The sequence below is a fragment of the Dipodomys merriami genome, unplaced genomic scaffold, assembly GCF_024711535.1.
Source record: "Dipodomys merriami isolate MVZ:Mamm:240054 unplaced genomic scaffold, mDipMer1.0.p SCAF_214, whole genome shotgun sequence".
Lineage (NCBI taxonomy): Eukaryota > Metazoa > Chordata > Mammalia > Rodentia > Heteromyidae > Dipodomys > Dipodomys merriami.
The window spans coordinates 1,067,984-1,085,667 of NW_027203538.1; the positions used below are offsets into that span (position 1 = coordinate 1,067,984).

At 36.7% G+C, this 17,684-nt stretch overlaps 1 pseudogene; it reads right to left on the reverse strand.

The window, feature by feature from the left end:
• Window positions 1–1,876: 1,876 nt before the first annotated feature.
• LOC138834424 (U6 spliceosomal RNA) lies at window positions 1,877–1,976 on the reverse strand (annotated as a pseudogene).
• Window positions 1,977–17,684: the final 15,708 nt, after the last annotated feature.

Here is a 17,684-nt window from a genome sequence, read left to right on the forward strand (position 1 = left end):
CAACTTTGGTGCGGAGGGGGGAGGATTCGGTGGGGGTCTAGGTGAGGCTGGGAAGGGATGGGAAAGGTAAACAAAGGAGGAGGCTAAAATGCTTGATAAGAAATGTACTCACTATCTTGCCCATGTAATTTTAACCCCTCTGTACAGTATTTTCACAATAAAAAAACAAAAAACAAAAAACAAAACAAAAAAACAAGGTATTTAAGTAGTCAAGCAAAGGACTTCTATTTTACTACTGCATTATACATTTTTTTCTAATGTTGAGTACCAATAAATAATGGATGTATTAGAAATCTCTTAAAGCTCATATATAGAATAATGACTTCTCTTACACTATATCATTGTATTTCTCAAATCATATTACGTAGTTTCCTATTTTCTCATTCCTAGAATAATCTGCACATGAAGACATCACTGGTCCTAATTTTCAGTCTGTGCATTTGAATACAAAGGAAAGTCTTTCCTCTGCTCTCTATCAATTACCTACTCTCCAGTTAGAATAATTTAAAATAGTAAAAATCAAAAAAGAGAAAATAAATCATGGTGAAAAAACATGTAGGAAATTCACCAGATTTTTCTGACCAGTTCAACCAATGTGAACTATTGGGGAAATACATGGACACCTCATTCCCACTGGTACTCGAAGTCTCTGGTTAGGCAATTCTGATGAAGACAATCAACTAGATGAAAACGTGAGGAATGGTATCAATTGCAAGAAAATAATGGAGAAGAATGCAAGCAAATTTCTTCTTTGGGCTTACTGCAGTGCGGAGATTCCTTTTCAAAAAGGCCTCTCATATGAATACCAGGGATGAGGATAAGTATACTCCTCTTCATCGGGAAGCCTAGAGTGGACATGTAGACATTGTCCATGAGTTGGCAGCTCAAGGCAGATATTCATGCAATAACTGTGAATGGCTTGGCACCCCTGCATAGTACTTTTATGTGGATTAATACCAGAATGGATTTTTTCTTACTTCATCATGATGCAGATACCAATCCCCAAACTAAAGGCCTCTTGATCCCCTTGCATCTTGCTGCTGGGAACAGAAATAGCAAAGATATGCTGTATCTTCTTCTTTTGAACCATTTTTTCAAACCGGGTCTGAAGAATAACTTGGAAGAAACTGCATTTGATATTGGTAAAGGATAAGTATGTATCACTACCTCTTTGAAGTTGTGGAAGGCTGTACAAATTATTCTCCTACGTAGTAATGGTTTGGTTAAGTTTCTTAAATTTCAAAAGTGCCATTCCATCCTTTGTGTCCCTACAAATATTTTCAGAATAAAAAGCAACAGCAATATCTTAATTTAAAAATTCATGGATTCCATGGTATTCTTCCATGTGAATTGCCTCACTTTGATGTCAAAATGTATTCAAGTGTTGTTTGTATGCATCTATAATGATTTCTGAAGAGTTTGTGGTTTTTTTTTTTTATTTTAACTTATCTGTTGAAATGAATAGTATAGAAACTAAAGTTATTCCTGGTGCTTGTCTGAAAAAAAGTATATCTAGGTTTGTATAAAGTCCATAATCTATTTCATTATTTTCTAGATATAATACTTTGAAGTCTACATTTTTTATAATATATAGGTTCATTAATAAATGTGTCCTTTCAGATTACATTCCATATAGAAAAAGTTAAGATTCCTTTTTTCCTAGGTCCTTACAGGATTTTATTTCTTTGGAATAAGATGATAATGTTATCTAATTTCAAGTTTTGTAAAGGTTATGCTATGTAAGGGCCTTTCTAAAGTGAAGATTTAATACACTCATGTCAAACTAACCTTTAATTCTATGAATTACATGTATTGTTACACTTGTATTTTTGTAATAAACTTTTTCATAACTTTCATTTCTTGCATTTGAAGAATGAAAAATATGGAATATTTCACGAATTTTTGTATCATCCTTCTGCAAATGCCATGCTAATCTCTGTATTTTTGTCACTTGGGTAGACCTGCTGCTGAAGCATGTAGTATCCTTTAAATTTAAGTAGTTAATGATGCAACCTTTATACAAGCATATATCCTTGGTTGCCTATTTGTAAACAGGAATCCTTATTGTTCCTAAAATGTTATTGATCTTATTTCTCTAAATTTCTGTGTATAGTGGCAAAAACTTATATTGTTTGGTTGATTGCTCACATTTGCAATTTTTGTCAATGACTATTTTGTCGTTTTCATTTTTAATTTGATCATATTTTGAAGCCTTTATAGCTAAGTCCAAAGGTGATGGCATTTCAAGTACTTATTTATCAACTGAGTTACCTTTGTGGAGCTAATGGATTCAAAGTAAGCCTTGCTTAAGAGCTACTTCTAAACTTCTGCAGCTTAAAATTTCGCAAAGAAGTCTCACTGATACAAATGTCTTCCTGACCCTTTACCCTTCTTCCATGTAGGAACAGACCAACGAGAATATCTTACCCTGACAGCATAGATTGTCTGACTGGACAAAACTAATCTTAGTTACAAGGGTTCATAGAGAGATTAACAGTTCAGACTGAAATGTTCAGAATAGAAGGTATTTTTATCAAAATATAATTGTTTATTATACCTATCATTTCAAAGTAGCTAAAGTCAGGAAGATGAAAAAATTATTCATATGCATGATTACCTAATATCCTGGTCTGTCTACCATCCAAACAGGCAGGAACTTACAGTACTGACTTTCTATCACCAAATATTTCCATAGCTCCTGGAGAAGTCCATAGGTTTCTCCTCGATATTAGTCCTTAAATTAATAATGTTTTAATCACAGTGTTTCCTCTTGCCTCCAGGTTTACAAATGGTAAAGTTTTAGGTCTAACTCTACCAAAAACTGAGGTAGAGATAATGTAATATTACTTTAAAACAGAGTTGCATTTGATACCCTAACCACAACAGAACAATGCATAACAATTTCCTATATTATAAATACTTATATATTTTATATTTCTACCTGCTGATCTTAAATTTCTAGAATTACGAGAATTAATTGATAATTTGACAAATAAATTGAAATTTATTCCCATAAATAAATTGGAATATAAATAATTAGGTTTAGAATATATATTAGAATATAAAAAGTATCAAAGCAATGTCTTAGTTATAAACTTGTGATACCTTTACGTGTTCTAGGTCTTCTGAATTCACATAGTAAAAAAAAACAGTATTGTTTTCTTTAATCTATAAGATATTTTACACTGCTGCTGTGTTTATTGTGTTAACTCGCTGGACCCAAAGTGTTTTTCTCCATATTTCTGAAGCATTCTTACTGATTATACCCAAATTTTGCTGATATGATGTGTAAAAGCTATTATTCTTCTGTATTACCCACGGGTCTGAGGATACCAGGTCCCAGTTATCTGCATCATCAGATAACAAGGGCAAGACTTCTGACCTTGGCCCATTCAACATGCTAACGGAAAGTAATTGAAAAGACCCATCTCAATTTCTAATTTCCTACAATATTTCAGGGCCCTAATTCCTTGTAGGAATTAGTAGTAAGCAATTGTGAAATGTAAGGCAACTTAAAACGAAAGATGAGATCACAAAATATGAGAGAAAGTACTATAGTTCAAACTTTCAATTTACAGATGACCAGATGACCAGCCTATATGAGTAAACAAAATCACAAATGTCACAAATTATTTTTATACCCCTCTCCTAATGATAAATGAAAGATTTCAGTCCAGCATAAGTAGGCCAAAAATAATTCTTGGAATGATAGATCCATAATTGTTCTACCAAGGCTAGGAAAACTTGACTTAGAAGTCAAAAATAATTTAGAAAACCATTAATTGAGAAGATCCTTAGTGCTTCAAAACACTGGTACTTCAGTAAAACTTAGTTCTGTAGTATAAAAATGTTGTCATTCTCAAACCAATGATAACCTACATTTAATCTTCTGAAAGTATATTCCTTTTCAAACAAACTTTTAAAAATCTTATTCACCAAAATAACACTTGACAAGTAGATAATAGTGACTTTAAATTTTTTCAAGTGTAGGAATCAAGTTACAATAGAGATGATTTATTTACCCAGCATAAATGCCAAGGAAGTTCAACCATTGATTAAAATGTAGAAATAGTATCTCCCACCATTTGCGTTGTTCAGTAGGTGCCTTCCAGAAATGTGTTAAATAGACCAGCCTTCCATGATTCAAATCCAAATATTAGCTAATAAATTAAATTTCATCACATAGGAAGGTACATTTTAAAGTCACTAATAGTTGCCTTATCATGTGTTGCCTTATCATAAGTTTTCCCTATCTGTCTAACATAGTAAGGAATATGACTTTAAGTCTTGCATATGGGTACTCATTCGAGATGTGACAAACATAAAATCTGTCTTCTATTTCTATCATATTCCTCTACAGTAGTAAATATTAATTTTCTTCTTTTTCCAAAACTTATAGGTAGTAGAAAATATCATCCCATGTAAAATAAAATAATCACACACCATTGTACAAAGCCATTCATAAAAACTGGTAGTTAGGTATAAATTCTAAGCGATTTTTAAACTTTCTTGTTGAAGATTAATCTTCTAAAAAGATGAGAATAAAACCATGTCTAGGTGCTTCACGTCTCCAGTCTTGCAAATTGTTATTGCATTTCAAGTATATGCAGGATTGAAACTCCATGGAATCTATATAAACCTTTCAAATTATTAACAGACAGTTTAACAGAATGACTATCAGGAAGTCGAAAGCAGAAAAGAATAATAATAAAGACATAAAATGAACGAAAAATGGAAAAGGGGCAAGTACAGCTAGAATACTCAATGTACACATGTAATAAAGGAAGTGGTAAATCTGAAATAAATTTTGGAGAAAGGGTTGGTTCAGATTGATAGAAGGAGAGACTCTGATCCAGGAGCATTTGACAATTAGATGGACATATTTAATTGTTACACACTTGCACAACCTTTTAAAATTCAGTTAAAAACACAACTAAAAAACAAAAACACACAAAATCACAACCAAACAGCAATATCTATAGTGTATATGTATGACCTCACAAAATTTTAAGCAGTTAATGAAGGGCAGTCTTTGGAAAAGCAAACAAAGCTGTTCAAAGAATGCAGTTTGGGGTAGGGGAGAATTTTGAACAGATATAAATAGACTGTCAAAGGTTATAAATCATCTACATGTACTGCAAATATTTTCTTCTGTGAGTATTCTTTGTCTGAACTGGTTACTCCACTCCTCAGCCACACTTGAAAGCTTGTGAAGATAGAATGGAAGAAACAAGATCAAGAACCCATTACACCACTGGAGAGAAAACAGTCCTCTATGGTTTCTCTCATCTCTCTTAACTACTCTTTTCTCATATTTTAATAAAGTCAAGTGATTTTGAATTATATCTTTCCTTCTTTTTCAGAGAATTATTGTTTGGTAATTAAATGTCAATTCACAAATTTTGATGTCTTTTTTTTAAAGAACTTTGAATTTAAATTCCACTGCAACCTTGTTTCACACAGTGAGAGTACATTTCCTGGGTAAGGACAATTCTCAATGGAACGTAAATGATTTACTTCAAGGTTTGTGATGTTTGTTTGTTTAGTGTGAAAATGAGCCATATTCACCCACATTGCTCCCTCTCAGCTAGGTCTCCATGGATTTCTTTGCATGAAAGCCCATTTTCTCAGGCAATTTTAAATTATCTTGATAGGCTAAGTTGTTAAAAAGTTTGAACAATTAAAATTTACCTGTCATAAAATTTAAAACTCTTTTGAAATTCCTTTATCTGTATCGTGAATTCACTAATCCTAATTCCACCTTTACGATCAAAAACAGTTAACATGTGTTTTCATCATATAGTGTCCATGAAACTATTATTTTCCAGTGGATTTGTTATGCGTATATATGACCATATAAGCTGATGCTGAGCAAAATGAACTCCAAGATATGGAGAGATATTTATTTGTGGTTGTTTTTGATGTCCTATGTGATTTCTATTTTCTTTGAGATTTTCCCCTATGGTTTATCCCCTGCTGTGTTTGATTTTGGTACCCTGTGTATTGTGTATACATTTACATTAATTAGGGAAAGGAACAGGAGCAACAAAATGGCGAGACAAATTACAAAGGGCAAACCAATGCAATAGCAATACTCACAAGACAATAAGTTGGAAATGTACATTACAACTTGTGAGAGATATTGGGGTGAAGGAAAAATTGTGAGAAAAATTAGAGAGGGGAAAACAAGTTTGAAAAGTTATGTATTCACTACCTTACAATAGCTGTAACCCCACTTCACATCATTTTCACATTAAAATTAAATTTTAAAAATAAGCTGATGAAATAAAATTGTACTGTTTTGGTATTGTAAATATTATTCTTTATGTAGTAACTTTTTTAAAAATCAGTATTATTTGGCATCTAATTTGAATTATTTACCTCTTCTTTATCAGAGGGTAATCAACTTGAATGATATCCAACTAGACAATTTTTTCACAATATACTTGCCAATATTTTGAAAATAGAATAAATTTAGTACTTTCTTATACTAAAACAGAAAACAGTTTAATTCTATGGAAACCCATAACTTTTAAAAGTAAATAAGTTGTTAAGATGATAGAATATATGTGTTCTTCAAAATTCCTATGATTAATAACTACTCATTTTCAAATTCTGAACATTCCATACCTGAGAGATTCAAAATATACCTGTTTGCATGTTATGTAATTCTGCAATAGATGCATTTTCCAATGGGGTGTTACAGACTGAGAAGTGAACAAAAAAAGAGCCACATTCTAGTATAGGATAAAACTATGAAGTATGTTATAATTAATTCTTCAAGAGTAGCAGTTGTTTCTCAGATTAAGCTATTATTTCTATGACCATCAATCACAAGATTTATGCCATAAAGTCATCCTACACCAACAGTTTCCAACTTATAGGGTGCACCTCAAAATTCCCTTAATTCACATTAACAATAGCTAATCTCCATTGTGAAAATACACTGCAACTCTGCTAATGTGATGCCCTCCGTGTTCTGGAAAGAACACCACAATAAACTGGGTTGCATCATTTTTCCTCCACTGGTATTCTTGCAAATATTATTTATATTTATACTTTTGTAACAATTATACTTAATCAGGATACTAAGGTTCGAAGATTACATTTCAAAGCCCACTGAACTAGGCCCTGAGAGGAGACTCCAGCTGGGACAGCTTCTTTACAGGTTTTGTTTTTGTTTTAGGGATTATAGAAAAAAAACAAAATCCTTGGCTCCAACCAGCCCAGTTCTTGGAATGAAAAGAATGCCTCTAGGTCCCCCTCCCCTTAACAACTTCACCCACCTTTTTTCGGTTAAGGACTGACTGATTAAACAGATAGCCAGTAATCCAGCTCATGCTAGCATGGTGGCAACATCCCAAGTTTACTATAAACTCTGCCTTTTTTCACATGCTTACGTTAAACTCCACTAAACTCTTTTGTGTATGTTTACCTTAAGCTCCACTTTACCATTGAATTTGTGAGTCACTAAAACCAAAAGTGATAGGCTGGCTTAAGCAGCCATTATATGACAAAGTGTAATCTCATTGGCGACCTACGTGTGGTCTGGTATGACTGCAATCTTTTGGGTGCGGGAAAATCTCATTGGAAGCCTACGTGACCAGGCTTCACCTTGTGATTTTTACCTTTAAAATCCAAAGCACGTGGGCCACTGGGGGTCGCAGTATCAGCTCCCCAGCCTGTGGTGTGGCCCTTGCCGGTCAGTGTAGGAACCTTCTCAATAAAGTTGCTTCTTTAATAACAACTTTGTTGCCGTGGGCTCTGTCACTCCGGATGACTAGGTGGGCTTGTCTGCCTGAGTAGGGGTCTTCCTACTACACCACCCAGGCAGGAAGGTTCCCTAGATTCTTTTCTCCAATAAATTTCTCAGCAAAAGCCAGACAAAAGTGAGCTGTGGTTGAAGTGGTAGGGCAGGAGCCTTGAGAATAAACAGGCTCAGAGACAGTGTCCAGTCCCAGGGTTCAAGCCCTAGGACAAACCAATAAAACAAAAACAAAAATAAAACAAATCCCAAATCTAGCATTTTTCTCATTGTATACAGAGGCACGTAATTAAGGAAATTGCTTCCTGTGTTACATACAGGTGGAAGAAAGAAGATGTCACACAATTATTCTCTTCATACCATGTTATACCAAAGCCACAAAATATTTCCCTTTTTCTAAATTTATAAATTAATTTCATCCATTTGTTGGCAACTCTGTCTACATTATTCACATTATCATTTTATACATGAACTGTTGGATTATCTATTAACTGAGTTCTAATTATAACTCTCATGAAAGAATATTCTAGGCAAATAGAATGCAAGAAACATTTGTAAATTTGTCCATTAAACTCTCTACTTAAAAATAATTTTGTAGTATCCTTTAGAATACGAAATTACAAACAAAACCAAAATATTTATTTTAAATCTAAACTCTAATTTAGCAAGATCTACAAAGTCCTACATTAGAATAACTTTGCTTTTTCTCCAGGCTTAAGCTTTTGTAATCCTTCATCCTTTCCTTGGAATCTACAACAATGATGATTACTTACTTTTTCAAATTTTGGATGGGAATCATGAGCCATTTTGCATCTAAGAATGTTCTGTAATGAGAGCATTTAAAATACAACTGAAGATTATACATGAGTTGCATTTCAATAGCAAACTTGACTTCTCAAAACATAATGACAAAATTAGCCCAAATTTCCAACTTTGTATTCCTTTCTTGTTTGGTTTGTTTTCTTAATACAAAATTATACTATCTGGTCCAGGGAAGGTATAACTGTGTAATTAAACTATCTAATCTCCTGTCTTAGTCTGAGTGTTAGAATTCTAGCCTTGTATCACATTGCTCCTCCATAATTTCTTGTTTTATTTAATCTAGATACAGAATAGCAATTCTGAACATCTCCAGTAATATTAACCACTAGACAACTCAGAGTGTTCATGTACTCTTTTGAAAGATGGTCAAACATTTGACACAGGATATGAACATTTTCAGATGCACCTGCAGTGTTCTCTGATTCATTCCTCCATGGATCCGATCCCTGTAATAATGATTACTTGACTCCCTTACTATCTCTGGTCCCTATCTATGTAATATTCTTAAACTTTTTTGAAGAAATTCACTTGAGGACTTTCTAACATTAAAAATGATCACTTGATTGTAGTCTTACTCAGGACATATTTTCTATTGTTTTCTAACTTTTCTACATATTCTGAGATTTGCTTCATTTGTGTATTTGTGTGTGCAAATATAAGTGCTTCTATGTATGTGTATGTCTGAATGTATGTATGCAAAGGCCTCAAGCTCTTATTCAGTAATCTTGCTCATGACTGGTATTCCAATACTGGAGCTATTCTTCCAATCCAGCTTTTGGGTGGTTAATTATAGATAGTTTCTCAAAGACTGTTCTGCCCAGGCTGGATGAAAACTGTACTTCCCAGACTCCTTTACATTCTTAAGTTTTATTTCTCCAGTAGTGTCAACTTACAAAACATTTTGTGAGTGTAAAGCCTAAGCTGTAGCATAAATTTTTAACTCAAGAATTCATATAAAGATAGATGAACATGCACATTACATATGCTGAGTGTACATTGTTAGAAATGTGATCTTAAGCTGGATGGTGGTGAGTTCTTCGGATAGGGTTCAAACCAGTTTGGCAGGAAAGTCCCAGAGACTCTTTTTCCAATTAACTACAAGAAAACTGAAAGTGGCACTGTGGCTCAAGTGATAGAGCATTAGCCTTGAGCTGAATAGCAGAGGGACAGCTCCCAGGTCCAGAGTTCAAGTGCCAAGACCACCACCAAAAAAAAAAATAAAAAAAAAAAAAAATATATATATATATATATGTAAAGGAAAGAAAAAAATGTGATCTTATCTAACAGTTCATGATTAGTATAATCCCTGCTCTCTCAGGATGGATTTTTTCTAATTAATTTCATGCTCTTATATCTGATTTGCATTGGAAACTTAATTATGCTTCCATTCTACTCTCTACAAAGTTGCGTGATTAGCAAGCGTGATTTCGAAGGGGAGTGGCCTCATACTTCGTGTTCCATGTAGGAGTAATGCTTTCTCTATAAAACTCTCATAAATCTACATACTGGACTTGGCTTTATTGTTTCAATGTTGTCTTATTTGTAGAATCTTCTATAGTGTATTGAACCCTTACACTTAAACACAAAACTTCTCTTTCTCCTATTATTGCTATTGTTTCCTTACTGTTAACTCATGTACACTTGGAAAATAATATGCAGCACAGACACTCACAAAAAAATGATCTGAGAAACTTCTTCGTATTTAAAATTCACCTTAATTTATAGAGAACTTCCAAAGTTTGAACTCAATATACTCATGGATAATGTATTTATAAGCAATATAATTTCATATTTTCTCTTTACTAAGTTGTCTCTGAAACACCTGTTACCTCAGGTGATGGTGTCCTTGTGTTATTTCGGTGAGGCAAGAAACATTCATTAGACCTCAGGCAGCACCATAGATTGTTTTTGTAAGTAATTGTTACTGGATGTGGAAACTGATCCCAGGAGAGGAATGGAACATAGAGGATTGACAAAGTTTAAGTTAACTTGTGCTTTCCTTTTTACTTGCAAAAAGAATCCCAAGGCTTGAAGGGAACTCTGTCCCTGACTTTTTCGTGTGTGTTTTTACTCATGTATAACTTTTCTGTAAACGTCTAGTTGAGAGTATTACAAAGAGAAATAAACTGCCATTTGAAGGCTAGCATAGAACAAAAGGAAATAACGTTGATTTAAACATGTTCTGCTGCAGGGACTGGGAAGGTGGCTTAGTGGTAGAGAGCTTGCCTTGCATGCATGAGGCCCAGGTTCGACTCCTCAGCACCACATAAGCAAAAAGTAAGCCAGAAATGGTGCTGTGGCTCAAGTTGTAGAGTTGAAGAGCTGAGGGACAGCGCCCAGGCCTAGAGTTCAGGACCACGACTGCCCCCCCCTGCATAAAAAAACATTCTACTGCAAATAAACAAAGACATGGAGGTTTTAAAGTGTCTTATGATGGATATTTCACCCCTGAGATGATTCTCTTGTTGCAGGAGTCAATTATCAATTCCTATAGTTTAGTCCTAAATTCTCCAGAGCAATAAGGATTCCAAAAAAGCATCCAGTGAGTATGATCAGCAAAAGGAGCCTCTTCTCAGACCAGTACTCCTTTAAAGAGGGTCACAATGAAATATCTGGGGTTTTTTTGCTTGTTTTTTTTTTTTTTTTTTTTTTTTTTAGTTTGTGTTGGTTATGGGGCTTGAACCCATAGGCTGGATCCTGTCCCTGAACATTTTTCTTTCCTGCTCACCTGCCCCCAAAGCTAGTACTCTACTGCTTGAACCAAAACTCCATTTGTGGCTTTTTTGCTGTGTAATTACAGATAAGAGTTTGAAAGACTCTCCTGACGGGGTTGGCTTTTAACTAAGATAGTAAGAAAGCCAAGTGACAACAATTGTATAGACGTCTCTTTTCAAACAAGAAATATTACATGAAGTTTATTGTAAAGCTAAAAAGCTAATATTTGAATTTTTTTCTTTTTATTTTATTGTGAGAATACCGTACGGGAGGAGATACAATTACTCCGGCAAGATAACGAGTACATTTCTTATTAAGCATTGTTGCCTCTTCTTTGTTTCCCTTTCCCATCTCTCCCCATACTCCCCTTTTCCCCCTCCCCATTGTCCTCCCACACCAAAGTTGTAAATTTCGTTTTTCGACATAACGATTTGCACATCTCATTGTTGCAATAGGTCCACCTGTAACCCTAGTTAAACGATTTGTTTTTAGAGAATATGTCCAGCAAAGAATCCATAACATAACTCTGCAAAAGTAGGTGCATTGAATCATTTTGGAATTAATTTTGTCTTCTTGGGAAGATTATTCATCTTGTAGTTCCTTTTGGGGAAACTTAAAGTCATATTTCACGTTTTTGTTGGTTGTGGGGCTTGAAGTCTGAACCTGGGCACTGTCCCTCAGGTCTTCACATAAAGTTGAGCACACTACCACTTTAGCTACAGCACCACTTACGATTTTCTGGTGGTTAATTTAAGATTAGGGTCTCATGGATTTTCCTGACAAGGCTGGGTTTGAACCACAATCCTCTGGTCTCAACCTCCTGAGTAACTATGATTACAGGTGTAAACCACCAGGACCCATTTCATATTTGCATTTATGTGCATTGAGTGACACTGTGTAGACAAAGAATGAAAATATTAACCAAATGATGACATTGCAGCTTTTCAGAAAAATTGAGGTAGCAGTAAATATGTCCTCCTTTTCCATTTTGTTACATTAATGAGTCATGAGCTCTGGGATACTTACATTAGCACCCTGTGACATCTGTATAGGTTTATATATTATCAGGAAATGTTCATAGAGAAATATAGAAAGACTGAGATTTTTAGAAAACAAAGGAGATAAGGTGTGTAAGAACAGCATAGATGGAGATACATTTATCACACAGAGATTAAGAACTAGCCTAAGAGATTTAGAATGCTAAAGGCAATGAGGAAAAGCCTAGTTGACAACTAGTTCTTCAATAACCAAAAATGGTTCTCTAGACCAGTTTCTGGTATGCATTAGTTACTATCGTTTATTCCTTCCATCTGGAGTTATTCCTTATTTTCTTTCACAACTATTAATTAGCCTCTGCCTTTTTTTTGCGAAAACTGAACAAAAAGATTTCAAAATCACACTTAGACTACTTTTCACTTTGTGATTAGCAGTGATGACACAAAATCCTGGAATCCTTGAATTTCCAGAATTAATCTTCAGTTGACATCTAAGCACATTCCTGCCATTAATTGCTATGACTTAATGAACAAAACTTTTTTCAACACAGTATCATAAAATAAGTATAGTACATGAATTAGGGACTATTTTCAGGTGTCAGTATGGAAGGAGCAATTATAAATTTCAAGTATGCATTCTTTATTTTCCATTTAATAATTTTTTTTGCCAGTCCAGGGGCTTGAACTCAAGGGTAAGTAATTATTCCTGAGCTACTTTTTTTTTCTCAAGGCTAGCACTCTACCACTTGAGGCACAGCATTCCTTCCAGTGTTTTTCTTTTAATGAGCTACTGAGAAATTGAACCCAGGGTTTCATGCATGCTAGGAAATCACTGTACCATGAAGCCACATTCCCAGAGCCCTAAATGACTTTCTTAAGAAGGCATTACATTTTCATTCCATAACTATGTATCATAAGGTTAGCCAGGTGCTGGAAAATGATGTAGAAAGCAATACAATACAATAAGCCCAGTAGGCTGGATGGACAATGAATTTCATGGTTTAGCCAGGGCACAGTGGGGCTTACCTCAGGGAGCTGTTTCAAAAGTTTTAGCAAAATAGCTCCTGACACACAGCCCACCTCCAGAATGAGAGGGTCACCTTGGATTCCAGCCACATGGTGATGCTAGGCCCCCTTCTCCAGCACCCATTCAACTAGTTCTTGTGAAAGAGAGAGAGAAAAGTCAGAATTACAATTAAGTCGGGTGCCGGTGGCTCAAAACTCTAATCGTAACTACACAGAGGCTGAGATATGAGGATCATGGTTCATAGCCAGCCCCGGCAGGAACGTGTATGAGACTCTTATTTCCAAAGAACCATCAGAAAACCAGAAGTGGTGCTGTGGGCTCAAGTGGTAGAGCACTAGCCTTTTCCTGAGGAGCTCAGGAACAGCGCCCATGCCTAGGCTTCAAGCCACACAACTGACAAGAAGTGGACTACCTACCACAAGAAGTGGACTGAATAGTACCCATTATCCTAGGGAGCATGGTAGTGAAGTTGAAGTCATAAGTAGTTCCCCTGGCTTCTCTGTGCCTCGGCTTCCCCAGCTGCAAACTCAACACAGTGAAGAATCCCCTTCCTCATGGGGATAGGGTAATGATGAAAGAGAGAAATGTTTTGTTTCATAATCCCCACCTGTTGCACAATTAATAACTGGCCCCACCTGAACCCTTTCCGGGTATCTTCCTATCATTTGCTCACAGAATTGCTGAGAACCTTCTCTGAAGGCCACTCCCTCTGTGCCAAACCATGCTCCAGGGATCCCTCTGTATAAATCCCTTGTTTCCTCAAAACTATCCTATGAGGAGAATGAGGTCTGATGGTTTCGGCCCTACGCAGAGCTTCACCTCTGGTCAAGAATCAGCTGCTGTGGACTAAAAGTTTGGGATAATCCATCTAAATCGATAACTGAGCGTGGCACTACATGTCTACCATCGCATCTACAGAGGACCAGGCCTGGTGGAGCATACCTGTCCCAGATAGGAGGACCTCGATCCAGTCCAGCCAGAGCATATATTGAGTCTCTGTTTCAGAAATGCCCAAGACAGAAAGGTGGCTCCTCAGAGCCAGGGAGAGGAAACAAGCAGGTGGGCATGGTGCCCCCAGAGGGGTGTCTGACCCCGGGTAGTGGTGATTTGGGGGCAGCCACTCACCTTTGCTGCTGGGAGAAGCTGCTGAAGGCTGCTCCAGTTGGGGCAAGCAGCAATGGCATCGGCATTGCAAACACATGGGCCAAGAGTAGAGAACCAGGGCCAGGGACCAGGTCAGGGCTTTAGGTGGGCTGGCAGTGCACCATTGGCTGAGGTTTGAAATCCCACACCTTCAGAAGGGGGAAGGAAGCCGGGGTGTAGGCAGGCATCTCAATTTCCTACTATACTCCAAAGTCGCTTGAGTCTCTTCCTCACCACTCAGCCACCTCTCCCTTCCTCAACTGCTGGTAGTGTTGTAAACTAATAGAGGGAATCCGGGTGCTACTGGGCAGCATGAAATGTGGGCGTGGCCACCATTCTTGTATCCCATTGGTCAGAAAGAACCATGAAAGAATGGGGGTGTGGCCAGAATCCTGTGATGAAAACAGAATGGGCGGAGTCACAAAGACAGCAGCTCCCCCAGCCCTTTTCCTAGGGACCAATGTCCAATTCAGTTTGAGACAAGAGGGTGATCTCATTTAGCTGGATGGCTGCACAGATTGTTGTGTCTGTCTGTTTGTTGCCAGACCTGGACCTTGAACTCAGGATCTGGGCACAGTCTGTGAGCTGCTTTTGCTCAAGGCTCGCCCTCCACACTGGAACCCAGGGCTTCTGGCTTTGTTGACACTGAAGTTGGACAGGCGACTCAAGGACATTCCTGCCTAGGATGAGTTTGACCATGATCCTCCCATCACAGCCTTGTAAGTATCAAGGAGGACTGCTGAGAGCCACTGCTGCCTGCCTAATCATTTGTCTTGTTGATATTCTTGGACAGACTGGTAAGTACCCTATCCCAAGGTTGAAGTGGCATGAGCTGGAGCCCACAGTTGGAATCCTGGTCCTGCCACCTCCAAATGGCAGGAGATCCTAAGGAACTCATTCCTATCCATATGAATACTAATGGAATGTCATGTATGTTTTGATTGAATGGGCAGTTCTTGAATGATTCTAGGATAAAATTATACACAATTATATTATAGGACACTGATTGATTTTAGTTAATTCTTTATTAAGCATTTAAAAGTCACATTCATAAAATGGAGGCATAATGAAATATCTAAGAATTGGGCCTCACATACTGCAAAGGTGCCATTTTTCTGCCAGGACTGGGATTGGAACTCATGTCTTGGTAACTCTGTTGCACTGTGTGGGAATGGGAAGCTGGCCTCCTTGAAGTCAAGAAATTCAGGTCTGCTCCTTGGGCCTGAATTAGATCCCCACCATTAGAAAACATCCTATTCATGTACAATTTACATATATGATTTATATATATATATATATATATATATATACATATATATATTTTGACTCCATATTGCATTCAGTGTAGTTATTTTATTTTTTTTGTTTTATTCATGTATTAACCTGCTATTTTATTGACTATTATGGAACATAAAACATTGATTACATTGATTACACAGGATGTATGTCTGCATATGTATTCCACTTCATACCTGACACCCAGGAATTTCACAGAAAAGGAACCCATGTGTCACCATCATCTTCTTACTCCACGATTCATTTTTGGGAGTGCTGGCGTCTGAACTCAAGGCATACAAGCCTACAAGGCCCAATTCATGAATGGGTGAGTGTTAGCATGCCATCCTGGGCAAATTGAGCTGACAGGCTGTTCCCAGACCTCAGATCAATCACCAAGGGTTACCAAAATAAGAAAAGATTGACATGCAGATGGAAGTACTCTAATAAATATATATCTTTATAAAGTGTCAGAGATGCCTATACATTATTCAGTTATATAGACTACATTCTTACCAATTCCTGGGTATTAATACTCCGTCCATGTAATTAATGTAATGTAATTAATTAATTGTATTCATTCTTAAATTATTAATGAAATCAGTGCTCTGATATTATTGTGTCCCTTTAAGTAATAATATTCTTTCAATGCTTAATAAATATTAAATAAAATCAGTCAGCCTCCTGAAATGAAGCTGTCTAATTTTATAGGAGCATCATTTATCATCAATTCATTCAACCATGAAATTGACAACATTCCATTGTTAATGCTATGGATGGGAACCATTTTCTTAGTATCTCCTGCCATGGGTTGGTGTCAGGACGGGGATTCGAAATCAGGGCCTATGTTGCCACGTAGCAATGAAAGGTGAATTACCCTTTGCAACAGTGTCATTCAGACCCATGAGGGTCACCATGCAAAGGTAGAAAACAGAAAAAGGCCATATTTTTTCTGTGCATTGCTTTCCCTGCAAGGCCTGGGGGTCTAGGGACCCAGGAGGAGCTGTAGGTCTAGTGGCTGCACCCCAGGGTAGGGTGATCAAACCTGAGGCAGAGTTGCCACGACCAGACGTCAAGCGCCATATTGAGAAAAAGAAAATATAAACATTTAGCTCCCTGGCTTGCAATTCACGCTGTTTATTCTTCGAGGCTTTGGATTTGAACTCAGGATCTGGGTAAATCTGGAGCAATGTGGATGAAGGGGAAGATCACCGTACTTGAAGATAAGAAACTCATGCCTGTTCACTAGTCCTGAATTCAAGCTCCAGCCCTGGAAACATACTATTTAGATACATTGTAAAGATAGGATTTATACTTAGCTATAGATGTTCAGTCCATACATGTTTTGTGTGGTTGTTCTTGTATTTTTTGTTTTATTCATTTATTTATCATTGATTGTACTGTGTACATTGATGACATCTTATCACAGAGCATCTAGATTTATAGAAATGTTCTCCATCATACCAGGATTCTAAGGGTCCGCAAGGATATTCAGAGAAACGGAAAACAAGTTTGTTGGTAGTGCTGGGATCTTAACTCAGGGATTAGTAGGACCAATTGGCCAATAAGTCAAGGTGATCACACTATCCTGTGAGCAACTAATGAGCTAGGCCATTCCCAGGATCTGACATTCATCGCTAGGGTGGTCCACTATCATCATAAGTTCATAATTTAACCATACGATCTATATTGACATATATGTGTGTATAGCATCTTGTGTTCGGTGAACTTCTTCTCCTTATTTTGCATGTACTTCATGGAGGTATTGTGTATTTTACTAAGTATGTTTACAGGATGACATTGATGACAACCTGTTCCCATGGTTATAGGGTTGCCTATGAATTCCCCTTCCTAGTTGATACTCAGGACTTTCACAGGAGAGGAAACTGTGTGCAACAACTGTCTTCTGACATCAGGATGAATCTTTTGTTAGTGCTAGGAT